This window comes from Amblyomma mixtum, chromosome 5, assembly GCF_055824585.1.
Source record: "Amblyomma mixtum isolate Tamu chromosome 5, ASM5582458v1, whole genome shotgun sequence".
NCBI classification, from domain to species: domain Eukaryota; kingdom Metazoa; phylum Arthropoda; class Arachnida; order Ixodida; family Ixodidae; genus Amblyomma; species Amblyomma mixtum.
In genome coordinates, this window is record NC_143016.1 from 93,485,782 (window position 1) to 93,499,813 (window position 14,032).

Genomic DNA, 14,032 nt, shown 5'->3' on the forward strand with positions numbered 1-14,032 from the left:
GGTTAACACGCATGTAATGATGAAAACGAAGTTAGTAACCGGAATCAACGCCGCTCGCGGAGGATTGCCACTAAGACAAAACCTGACAAATTGGGTTCGCCCCTACTTATGAGCAGTTTATTTTTCGTTGTAATTTTACGAACAGGGCGTTCCTGTGGGCTACTTGCGAAGTAAATCATTTCAAGAGCTACACGCGCGATAGAAAAGGTAAAGCAGTGGTAGACGCGACAATCGAGCTTGACTGCGGGTCGATTTGCAGCTCCAGAAAATGCTGCCCCCCTGGGAGATAAATGGGAAGTACCGGTCGTGATCGTTAGGGCATGCGCCAATAGGTGGCGCGGCCAGTCCATGAACTTTGATAACCGACTTTAAACCAGGATAGTTAATGTTGTCGCGGCGAAGGTATAGACCAGATTTTTTTACCCTCGCACGCAGGCTGCGGACGCGCGCCTACTCTCGACGCCAGTCGCCATCTGTCGGCGCGCGCGGCCCGAGGGACTGCGGGTCGCGCCGGCGCCGCGCATAGAACGCATGTTTACGTGTTCGCCTCTGCCGTTTTGTGCTCCATCAGCTAACGTATGAGGGTGTGTGCTGTGTGTCACTACTCACATTTGCCCTCTTCCAGACAGTGCTGCGGTTATCTTGTGCGCAGTTACTCGTTAACGTGACATCCGAGGGTAGTCGACCAGGTAGTGTACGGACTGGAAACCGGCACTTCGAAGCAGATTTCTGCGCTGTCGTGTCGTTCGTTGTCGCCTTTTACGTGCGATATCATCTATGATAATATTATGCATCAGAATGTAGATCTATTGACTTGACTCAGTGGAGTAGTAACTGGATAGGCGAGCTGCAGACTGAAGGTTGTCCCGACGCAGCGCGTGTTTTCGATCACCAGTACGTGTTCAGCATCCTTGCGCTGAGCTTGCTCTTGTTCCCATTAAGAACATTTCATGCACAGGATTGTAAGCACGACCGCTACCGATTTCAGCTGCTTTTTCCGCACGCATGTCAGAGGTATCTGGGGGGTAAAGGTTTATCTATAGTATCTTTCTGCTGTTGGTATCTACCTTAGCTTGGTTTGGTTTATTAAGGTTTTACGTCCCAAAGCGACTCAGGCTATGAGGGACACCGTAGTGAAGGGCTCCGGAAATTTCGACCACCTGGGGTTCTTTAACGTGCACTGACATCGCACAGTACACGGGCCTCTAGAATTTCGCCTCCTTCGAAATTCGGCCGCCGCGGCCGGGATCGAACCCGCGTCTTTTGGGCCAGAGCAGAGAGCCGTAACCACTGAGCCACCGCAGCGGTGCGGTATCTACATTATTCATAGGAAAATATGCGCGATTTCATTACATTTTCCACACTTAGCCAAGCGCCTACGCAACGCTCTCACACGCGGCGAGAGCTCCTGAATAAAATAACGCGACTTCGGACCTCAGAATTAGTGAAAGCTGGATTAGCTGCTCATATCTATTCAAGCTTTTATAAATTAAGCGGAAGTACGTTTTTATGCACCAGGTTGCATAAACCATGACAAAATTTGTTTTCTGTTGGCGCTGCGACTCAGTTGAGCTCACAGCGGTAATTTGTTGATAAACTGGCGCGGCGACAAGAAAGCCGTTTGTGGAAGGGGGGGGGGGGGGGGGGCTTTATGGCCGGCAGGAAGGAATAAGAGTGCATGGGAATTGGAACTGCATACTAGCCGCACACCTAATTCTTGATATTGAATAAAAAGTTTCTTTGCGGTGGAGCACCAAGACGGAATTCGATTAAGCACGAGCGCGTTCTAAGCGCCGGCACAATTAACCTGAATGTCAAACTAAATGTCATTAAAACGCGTCAATGTTATCGCTTTGATAACGTAAATACTTCCTGCAACACAGCCACGCAGCGGAAGTATGCTCGACAATGTTTTTTTTAGCGCCCGAAGCGCGGCTATATGCAGGCGCGGCCGCGGAACTGCCGCAGCCCCGCAGTCCCCAAAGAAACGCCCGCACCGCGGCGCGCCAGTCGGTGCAAAATGGCCGCGCCCAGGAGAGGCTCAAAAATCTGGTCTATAGGGCATGGAGGAAAAAAAACTGAGGAGGGAGCGTCCGGCGACAACCTTGAAGCCTAGTCTTAACAAGTAAAGATATAGCAAAAAAAAAAGAGTGTGTCCCCCCGTGATCGCACCACGTGATAGCGTGCGGTAAAGTCTAGCCCCGCTGCGCGCGCGCATGCGCCGATTAGCGCGGCAGACTAACTGTAGATCAACTTCCTTGCTGTAGACGCCCACGCCGCGGGTCGCGCATACACGCGCACTAAAACATACCGGAATCAAAACATACAGGACCGGCTCGGAGAACGAAAAACTGAGGGAGAAAACGACTTCAAAACACTCGGCTTGCGAACGCTGTCCGCGTGACGTCATGCTCCCTCCTTAGTTCTTTTTCCTCCATGGTGTAGGGAAAGTGGGGGGGGGGGGGGGGGCTTTTGAGGGCGAGCGGTCGCAGTTTGCTCTGGTAGTTCACAGAAGGGGTTAGGACCTACGGGTAAAGGCTCCGAACGGGAAGTCGCTGTATGCAGCATATCAGAGGCTGCGGCTCTACATAAGGGGAAGAACAAGGGGAAATCCGTAGACTGGTAAAATATGCATTTCGAGATGGTAGGCATCAGCAGAGATGACATCGTCCTGTAGAGATTACCTCCAGTCGCGGGCTGAATGGCACTGTAAGAAGCTGACTTCGAAGCCGAACGGCAGGCTTACTTACAGGACAACGGGTGCTTTGCAAACTGTACTGGACAGCGCACACCTTCGAGAGAGAGAGAGAGAGAGAGAGAGAGAGAGAGAGAGAGAGAAAACTTTATTTAGAGAGAAAACTTTATTTGCCACACGAAGGTTCGGAGTTAGGGCTGATAGGCCGAGTGTGGACCCTAGGTTGGGGCGACGCCTTGGGCCCACGAGACGAGTACTAGTTGTATCTTCTTGTCTGGTCTTGCGATAAATTGGTCCCATCTCTCTATTTAGGGAGCTGGGAGTAAAGTTTATAGGTGCGGGTTACCCTCGCATCCCCAACGGAGTGTTCGCAATTAGGACAGACGGGGTCGTATTCCCCACCACTGATGAAACAGAGCCTAGAATTATTAGAATGGAATTGGTCTGCTGTCTGCAAAGCATGGTGGCTCGCGCTCGGTCGACCTCGGGTGGGGAGGCGGGTACACGCGTCTTGTCTCCTTGTAGAAAGTTGGTGATTTCAGCAAAGGATTGTGGGGCCTCGGTGAGCGCATCCGGGTTCGAAGGGCCAGCCGCCTCAATAACAAGCTCAGGCCGGACTCTACTATAGCGAAACTCAAGCGCATAGGTGAACAGGTAGGGCGCATGATCTACCGCGTCTCCAACAAGCGGGGCGGTCTGCGGGGAAGGAACGCGCTGCGGCTCGCCCATGCCTACGTGACCAGCCGGTTCCTCTACGCCGTGCCGCACCTACGCACCACGAAACAAGAAGACGAGCGCATTGACGCCATCATCAGGAAGGCAACAAAGCGAGCACTGGATCTCCCGGTGGCTACCTCCAACGCCAAACTGAAGGCGTTGGGGGTGGTAAAACTACTATCAGGAGTTGCGGGAGGCCCACCGCGTGAAATAATATACGCGGCTATCGCAGACGGTTCCTGGGCGCCGCCTGCGAAACCGCTTACACATCCAACACACATGCATACCAGAGGGGACGGAGAACACCCCGGTGCTGTGGCGCCACATGCTGTGGGTCGCTCCGCGGCCGCATAACATGGACATAGCTTCACATGCAGGCAGACGACAAGCGCGGGTTCGCACGCTTGAGAGGCAATATGGCTATAAAGAGGGCGTCTATTACGTCGACATCGCAGGGCCGTCGCCCGCGGGATTCTTCACGGCTGCCGTAGTCCACCGGGGAATGAATGTCGATGGGCTATCTTTTCGGGCCCCAAATTCAACACGAGCGGAGGAAGTCGCAATAGCTCTCGCTGCCGCCGATCCAAAATCGAAAACGGTTATCACAGACTCTCACCGGACCTGTGAACATTATCTTGTAGGCGAAATATCACCTCTTGCCTCGCAAATTTTAAGACGCGCTCTCGCCGATCCAACTCACACAAAAGTGATCTGGGCTCCTGGCCACCAGGGTCTACGAGGCAATGAGGCCGCTGATGCGGCCGCCCGAGCGCTCACACACCGGGCTCCTCATCCTAGCTGTCCTGGCTCAGAAGCTCATAAATCGCTTCTGCGGTTCCGTGAAATATTAATTCATTACTGCGACAGCCACCGCCTCTACCCGCCACCTGCCAAGAGGCTGAGTAAGGCGGAGGGCGAACTCTGCGGCGCCTGCAGACAGGAACTCTTTTCTGTCCTGCCATAGCAAAACACTTCGATCCGAACACAGATGGGCGCTACCCGCACTGTGGAGAGATCTGCGACATCTTTCACATGGTGTGGGCATGTACTCAGAATATTCACCTTCCCCCTTCCCCCACCCCCACCCGAGAGGCATGGGAGACTGCCCTCCTCAACTGCTCTACACTGGAGTCCCAAAGGGCTATAGTAAAGCGGGCGTGAGACGGGGCCTCGTCGTGCGGTGTCCCGGACCAAAGATACCGACCATGCAGCGGGGTTTTCTGACCCCCAAACTCTCTTTGAGTATTAAAGTTTTTCACGACCACCACCTCTAAACTGCCTATGCTACAAAGCAAGATCATGATCGTTACCAGCCTGGCTACGTCCACTTCAGTGCAAAGCTAGCATCTCTCATTTTTCTCCAATTAGCCGTGCCTTGCATTAAGTCGTATGGCCATCCTCTGTTCGCCTGTCACTGAGCTGTCCTTGCCCTGACCCCAGTTCTCTTCCGTGGCGTCCATTCTGCTACCCTAACATACCGTTAGTTGCCTGTTCTCTGCATCGCATGCCCGGTTCAAGTCCATTAATATTACTTCCAGCCTATTTTCTAATCCACACTTCTATTTCACTATTGACGTCATACCATCATTGAACTGCCCGTGGCTCACTGCGCAGTCTTTGATCCAATCTTGTCTTTTAGTTAGCATTTAAGCTTCAGCCCCGCAGGTGAGTGCTAATAATTTATTACTGTAACCAAGCAATTAAACATCAGAAACGAAGAGAAAGGGAAGGATGAAAACGGAAAGCGGTATGGTATTTTGTGCAAATATGCAGTGTCAGATAACAAGCTAAATAGTTAGAGACAGAAGAAAGCGAAAAATAGAGGAGGTAAACGCACATGCTGTTGTGGAGATACATTCGACAGATTTCGAAGACCTGGAATGTGGAGGCAAGATAGAGAAAGAGAGAGAGAGAGAGATTTTCACGATTACAGAAGAAGTGTTCCTGGTGGTTAACCTAGCAAGCTCAGATGAGAGAGAAGAAGAGGGTTTAAAAGAGAGAAAAGAGAAGGAAAAAAAGAAATGCGAAACGAAAATCAGACAAACATCACTCGCGCACTCACACACACACAGGATTTTCGAAGGGAGCCTATCAAACCCGTTATAAGCTGGTAGAACTTCTGTCTCATGCGAAGCCGAAGACGCACCACACCAGCGCTCAAGGACATTTTCTAGGCTCAGGGCGCCACCTTGGCGGAGTCATAGAGTAATTAGCAGTGCTTTGCGGTGTGTGTTAAAATTCTGGCAGCAACAGACCGACGCTACATGTAGGGGGCAGAGACGGCTGCTGGGTGCACGAATATTATGAAGAAAGTATTTTGTGTAGGAGGAACAGGACGATAAAACTTATTTAATAACAAAGATAAAAACCTTGCCGGTAGGGCTCCACAGTCCAAGAGCCTTCTGTCCTTCCCCTCCAGCCTAGCCCGGTCAATCAGCTTGTGCTGTTCACAAGCTCGTATGGCCAGAAGGGCGGTCTCCCAGGTGGTTGAGGTGGGTGTGTGAATTGGCGTTACACAGATTAGATGTGGACATGCCCAGATGTAGTGATAGAGTGGGGGTGTGTGTGTAGGGGGGGGGGGGAGGGGGCTGGCTCCAGAGATGGTACAGGATGAAGGGAAGTGGGAGGGGGGGGGGGGCAATTTGGCAAACTGAGTGGATGGGAATGAATTCGTTTGAAGTTGTCGCTAACGTATGCTCTGTAAGGGGTCTGTGTGGAGTAGGGAGGAGGGTATACGATGCGGCTTTGCCTGTAGTGCTGTATGACAGTGTGGTAGTGGAGGGGTTGGTTTTGGATGTGTGCGTATGTTTGTGCGTTGGAGTGCCATCCACCTGCGGTCGGACGTTAAGTTCGCAGGCACACGCATGAACGCGCTCATTTGCGGGGATGTTGCATGGCCAGGGCTCCATGTGATGGTGATTTGTTGCTGTGTTGCTGGAAGCGTAGATAGTATGCGGGCTGAAGATGAAGTAACAGTGCCTTTACGAAAGTGTCTGTATGCTGCTTGGGAATCGGTACAAATGATCGTGTGGTCTGTGAGCAGGGTGTAGGTATGTGCTATAGACACCCCTGTGGTGTTCGTGGTTCTCAGGGCTGCTTCTCCTCAGGTAGTGCTTGTGTCCAGGAAAGCGGCTGTGTGGGTGCCTGGGAACTGTGGGTGCGGTGTTGCGTCGGTATATAGCATGTTCTGCCTTGCTTCTTATAGTTTTGTGAGGTGGAACGCGAGTGCTTTCCTGTGACCTTTGTGGTGGACCTGGTGCAGCACAAAGGTCGTAGCGAAACGCTAAACGAGTAAACGAATTCGGTGCAGGCAATTACGGTCGCGCCTATCTAAACTGCGTGGGATGCGAAAGTCACATGTGACGTCAATGCGAAGTAGGAGTCTGTATTGACGCCCCCGATCACACCACAGATAGCATATTGCGTCCACCAAGATTCAGCAGCCACAAGTCTGGCGCCATCACTTCGGGAAAAGAAAACGGGTAGCAGCTAGGATGTTTCGCCATGCGTCGCGTTCGCTGCGCCATCGGCGTGGTGAAGGTTGCGTTTGAAGACAGTGCACCGGAGCGTATAGTGAAAAGAAGTACAGGTCAAGTAAGCGGAACAATTATAGCTTGATGTCGGCAAATAATAAATCTGACGTATAATGAACATCTCCGTGTGGGACGCAGGCTCAGTGGAGAGGACATAATTCAGGGTTGGGGAGAATAAAGTTGTTATTCGGCGATCCGCTGGATTTAGCACTAGACACGACTGTAGATGAAAAAACGAAAAGTTAGTGCATCCCGTTAGTGGAGATAGGGAGTTCAGGGATAGGCCAAAGTGGCTACAGCTTTGGATGAATAAAATAGGGAAGTTTAGGTTCGGTTTATGGGGGGCTCAGCGTTCCAAAGCGACTCGGGCTATGAGGGACGCCGTAGTGAAGGGATCCGGATATTCGACCACCTGGGGTACTCTAACGTGCGCTGACATCGCTCAATACACGGGCCTCTAGAATTTTGCCTACATCGAAATTCGAAGTGAATATCCTTTATCAGAATAGTCAGTCACCTACTTGGCAGAAGACATTGCATGCTGATACAGAGCAAGACAAAAAGATTGAAAAGTCGACGAAATGAAACAAAAGCTACTGTTTGTTATTAATATAAGATAACGATAATATTGAAGTCATTATCTAAAATTCAATTTTTGAACTGTAATGACGGGCTGGCAGTTTTAAACGGTACATATAGTGGTTGTCTGCATTCTCACGTGATGATAAGGTGAAGAGAGTCGATGCTGTTGTGCACGCTCCGCTTTGTCATTAATTACATCATGCAGCTACTGTTAAACACTGACTAAAACACCTACAATGACCTGGAGCCTTCCTCCTGACTGTACGAAGCTTAAAATCCCATCAGGCATAAAATAGAGAGTGCCGTGCTCAAAGCCAGCCCCATTCTGGCGAGAATGGCTGGGGTTCGGTGTGCGTCTATTCAACCTGCTCGCCGAGGCTAGGTCGATCGAAGAGTCATCATTCACTTCATGCAAAGAACAACATTAAGAATAAAAAAACCTTCTACGAGGGTCGACCTTTATATTCCGTAATTCCGAGGGTGTCGACAGCGATGGAAACGTACATACTAGAGCGTAAGAAACGCAACTATAATTTGATTAAGCTTTTCTGGCTAATCGCTTAGCGTTCTTTCTCGCTTAGTCGCAACCGATAACCCTGGCTCTTGATATTAACAGTGATTAATCATTGTTTCTCCACTCGGCAGACTGTCGCCAGTTGGTTAACACCTGTTCCTTCAGCGGTACACTTTCATCCCGCTAATCACTGCACGAAAAACTGGAACTGCACTGTGAGAGAAGCCGTTCTCACTTTTTTACTGAGTTACTCAGCTTAACTTTTGTAGTATTGCCGTGCAATAAAAATAAACTGATTTGATATCGAAGGCGCGTGTATTTGACAAGGAATGGCGCGATCAGGATTTCGAGCGCCGTTTAGCTCGGTAATGACGGTTTTAATTCTTGGGATGTGCTTACTGATCCCAAACAAAACCGTAGGGTGAATGAAAAGCCTGTTTAGCTTATGTAATGTTCGCTAGTGTCATGCGCGGAAGATACCTTCCGAACGGAAACTGCAGTTCATTTCCTTCGCCTGCACTTTCGTCATTTAAATGTAATTTATAAGCTAACACGTACGGCCGGTGCAAATAATGTGCACAGTGCGCAGCTACGTACGTTGCGAGAATTCTTTAAAATACTACCCTGTGATCAGTTAGTGAGCAGTTAGTCGGTCCATAGCAGTAAACTAAGCTTCGTAAATGTAACTATAGGAGTTGTTAAAGATCATCAATGCGATGGGAAATAGCGGTTGAAATTACGTCCGATCAGAAATCTACGAAATATGCACGCATGATCCTTTTGAAATATACTTGAAGTATGCATACGCTTTCTGCATGTGTGCCCTAAATGTTTATTAAAAAACTTGATATCACGTATAAGCACGCTAGTGCAGACTGCTTTGATTGGATTTCAATTTCTTGTATATTATTTCCTTTCATAAACCGCTGAACCTGCATGATTGAGATTTACATCAGCGAAATGCCTATTCATGCCTCTTGAGGAGGACAGGCCTCTGTTAGGCACCTTGATATGCCCTTTGCCTGTTCCTCCTTGATTCATATGTTTGAATCTCAATTCATCCATAACAATAAAATGATGAGCTGTTAGCGAACAAGGCTTAGACAAACGAGGAAAATTATTCCTTGAAGGTAAGCTGCACAGAGGGACAAGGCGCTCGTAACAGCGAGTTTGAGAGCTAATACAAGACGTCTGTCTTTTAATAAGTCATGCTTGTGCATCGATCCTGAGGTAGGAAAGTTTTATTGGGTGGAAGACGGGAAGGGAAGCGCGGGAAGCACAAGGCTTGGTTTAAAACGGCGAAGTTTTGCGAGGTAGCTAACAGGGTGGTCCTCTGAAATCGGAAGCAAGCAGCGAGGCAAATTAGCGTACCTTAATTAGAGTGCCCAACGAAGAGGAAACTACACGGGATGCATATTTATGCTTTCAGCGAACAAGATGCCGAGTACGTAAGTGGTCATTACATCGGGCTCCACCATCCAACGGGAACGTACGTTTCGGTGCTCAAGTATACGCAGGCAGGAAATACAAAGAAGGAAAAGGGGACACAAACCAAAGACTTAAGCAATGTTCTTGCATTGCGCCGAACTTCAGCGAAGCGGAACATTGTGTTTACGAGTCTCGGATATTGCGAGTTCAAGTGGGGTAAACTAAAGAAGCAGCGCAAGATTCACTTTCTCGTAAGAAAAAAGTTTCGTGTGAGGCATACGGTTTATTGCCGTAGAATGCGTGCCTTCTTTCTAGTTTTCTAGGTTTTCCAGTTAACGCTGCGAAACCTCGCTGAATTTGTGTGCCTATGCGTTCTGCTTCTGTGCCTCCAAATGCATTGGTATCTCGGTTTTTATTTGGCAGGGTGTTGTGTTTTAAGCAAAAGCGGAGTTGCTCTTGTCACGTGGCGCATCTTTGCGACTTGCCGTGTTTGTTTTTAATAGTTGATGACGGGAGTAGAAAATTAGGAATGGACAGGAAGATCATGTGAATGCGACGGTGAAATTCTTGCAAAAAAGACATCAAAGAAATGGGACGACCAATGACGTGGATGATAGTGCAACGCGGTGACGTAAAAAGGGTGGTGACAAAACGCAGCTCTAGATTGGAATGCAGAACTGAAAACTATCTCACGTGCCAGTCATACCTGAATTGATTAGTTGGCTACCTTTCATAAACGTTCACACCTAGTGGAGGTTCGATGCGACAAAGCCCATCGCGTACCACTACTAAGGGTCGCGTTGAGGTGAGGACAAAGAAGCGAACGAGAATATCAGCATGTGAAATATTATTTTTGGACATGCATTGCAAACATCCGGTATTTAACCAGATAGCTAGAACCTAAGCAAATGTGATGTGCGCGCTCTTACCTCATTGGGAAGCTGATGGCCTACCCGTGATTTTCTCTACAGATGGTCGGCTGTGGTGGTAGCTGGGGTCGCGTCTTATGGTTGTCTGTTGGTAGGAGGCATCTGGAGTAGGCTTGGCTGTTTTCGGGCGCTTTCTTGACCGAATACTTTTTATCCTGCTCTCTGCTACACTGTCGAGGGTTGCTAAATCTCTGCTTCCTTGCTCTTTGCGTCATTTTGACACACAGTTTTAAACAGGCACACAACCCAAATTATTGGTTGCTTGTTTTAACACGATGTATAAGACGTCACTGTGCAGAGGGCAAAACGCATGTCTAGAACACGCTCTGAGCGTGTTTCGGGCGTAAAACGCGATAACTAGCGATAACATTTGGTTAAAAAGTGTCTGGATGTGAACATGTGCAGTTAAACTCAGAATTTCATCGTCATTTTTTGCCTTCTTGGTCGCAGCGGCTTTGGGAGCTCCGGAACACACAGTTTGGTTGTTCTAGGCATGTGTTTTGCCCTCTGTACATGGATCCTCACGTGGTATTCGCCTGTGATCGCTAAATAATTTCTAATTAAATTTCTTCCCTGATGCAGTTTCGGTTTTGGTTTTAACAGACAGAAGTTGTGGTGGCGTCATAGTTAAGCATAAGTGACGTCAGGCATGCGCCTGCCTCTTCAGCGTGCGCTCATATCGCACAGCACAAAGTCGTTTTGAGTTTTGCCTGCTTCGAAATGCCTCTCTCCCCTCCTCCGTGCCCCGGAAGAAGCAGAGGCCCTCCTTGCGTCGCAGGAACCAGACACGCAACTTCGCTCTGTGAACCGGGGTGCCAGTGACAAGGCTCTACGTGGCCTGGACACATGCGCGTAATGTGAGGGCTGTCCATCCATCCATCCGTCCGTCCGTCCACCCCACCCACCCACTTACCCCCGTGCGTCCGTCCGTCCGTCCGTCCGTCCATCCCCCCCCCCCCCCACCCACCCACCCACCCACCCACCCACCCACCCACCCACCCACCCACCCACCCACCCACTTACCCCCGTCCGTCCGTCCGATGCCTCCCATTTGTAGCAAAATGAGAAAACTGTTTTTTGAGGCAAGGAAAGGGCGCAGTAAAACTGATTTCTCGATGGACACGTGAAGCGCGCCGTGAGGAAATAGATGAGAAGGGAGTAAAGAAGCAAGGGATAAAGAGGTGCCGTAGTGGAGGGCTCCAGATAAGTTCGACCACCTGGATATTTTTAACGTGTACTGACATCGCAGTGTACACATAGAAATAGATAAATTTATTGAAAAACGTTGGATTGAGGCAAAATGGACGGAAGGAGGCGTACGTTTGATGCGCGTATTCACTCCTGATATGTCGAGCCGCAATACTAGCGATAGTGCTTTCTCTATTTCACGGAATGAAAAAGCGAAGCTATAAAATCATGGGAATTTGGAATAATTCCTAACGTTTTGTTTCACACTGGTAGTTGAGCATACGTGGTATTCCAGTTTCAGCCACAAGCCATTTATGCCGTGATATCACCACATTTTGCTCGTTGTTTTTTTTAAAAAAAGGTCATCTAGTGTTTACCCATCAGTCAACGTGTTCTGACTCGTACTAAGAAAATAGCGAGAGTGAGTCGTACGGGGCCCCGGCAAAAGATTATATTAACCTAAATCAAAAAGTAATTAGTGTAGCAATAATCAAAATAAAACCATTGGTCACGAAATTGAAAACCTCTAAGCCCTAATTTAGCGTACTCAAAACCTCCCCGATTGGCTTCTCCTTTTCACATTTTGCACGGAACACAAGCATTTGTCACAGCTCCATTTAGAAAAAAGGCATAGCTCGCTCGAGCCGCTCACCTTTCCTGCGGTTGACCCACCGAGTTCGTCGTGAGTACATTTAGGTGTTTGCGTCAATAAAGCAAAAAACTACCGCATGGCCAGGCCAGTTTTGTACAAGGGTTATGATGAAAAAATAAAGACAACAAACGCTGTGTGACATGTCAATAGCGAATGCCTAGCTGAATACAGCGAATAGTGAAAAAGCAAAAGGAGGTGGCAAGAAATGTAAACACTTAGACGTTAAACCGCGTGCATCGCTATGCGTTGAAATGTTCTGCTCACAAAATTAACGGAAGTGGTGGTCAAGCGCGTTTTCATCATCACCTGCAGCATTTTTCCAAAGCAAGCTTCGAGTAACAAGCGCAGCGTCGCCACCGCGGTCACTCCACTCCATGCGGCAACTGACCACGCTCTCTGCGCTGCTCCTACCGCGATTAGCATTGCACCCCTCTGAACTCTGTCGTGGCGCCTCTGTTTCCTTTATAAAGCTCTACACAATAAACGAAACGGCGGAAAGCCACTGTGGCTGGGTATAATGCCAGTCAAGGCGGAAAGTAATGTGGGCTGTCGTGCAGACGACGCCACGAAGGACTACAACCAATATGGCGGCTGGCTACTTCCGGTAAACGCGCGCATGCGCAGTAGGCTTTGTGAAATCAGTCTAGTTGGTTCTTTCTGTACACGATACAGCACACCTTTGAGCGCCGTTGCCGTGGCCGCTGTTTATGGGATCCATCGGTTATAATTTGAAAGGCTTTGCTTATCAGAATTTAAAAAATAAACGTTTCTCTTTATATCGTCCTTGTGTCGTGTATGCTGCGCCGTGATTCCCGCCTATCCTGCTTACATTAGTCTACATGTTGAATCAGAGGCTAGGTCCTTCCCTAATTCGTCATTCCATAGCAAAACGGTTCATAGCCGTCTACTTTCCCATGCTCAAAGCGACATACCGGGCAGTGTACTTGACACTACGCTCCGATGCCTTCATGCGCTGGCTGTACCCTCCTGAATCTATTACTATGCGCTGCGCTACCGGCCGTGCCGCCACTGTTATGGACCTCAGGAACATAAACACTTGAGTGCAGTGGGGTCGTGCGGGGACCCTGGGGCGTGCCCCGAATTCCCGTTGAAATAAAGTTTTTTCTCTCTCTCTCTCTCTCTCTCCCGTTCGCGGCGGTCGAATTGCGATGGAGGCGAAATGCTAGAGGCCCGTGTACTGTGCGATGTGAGTGCACGTTAAAGAACCCCAGACGGTAGAAATTTCTGAAGCCCTTCACTATTACATCCCTCATAGCCTGTGTCGCTTTGGGACGTTAAACCACAATAAACTATTAACCGTTTAATTCGTCACCTCGATGGATGACGTCCGGGGGAACCCTTTTTGCTCGTTTTCGATCTGTCTACTGTTTTTTTTTATGGTGTTGAAAAAAATCACCATGCCCCAGCAGGGCTCAACAAGCGGGTGTTTCGTCGCGACATGGAAGCAGTTTTTGCACGCAATGCGCAGTGAATGCGCTTTACGGTACACATACAAAACAAGTAACTGCTGCAGCGTGTTACAGTCAAGTATCAACAGTTGTGGTATGATAGGCATGAGGCATACTGACAACGCTACGTTTAATTGCACAGCTTCACTGGCACAGCTATTAGCGCCGGATCCTCCGACCCCAGTACAGTCCGCCTCATTCGGCGGAGAAGAAGCCCATGGCCTTCCTGGTGGAAATCCTGCTGGAAAACCACCTGCTGTGCGTGCGTGGCAGGGCATGGTCCCTTGAGGGCCACAGCCATGGACGGGACAGCAGGTGTCCGCCG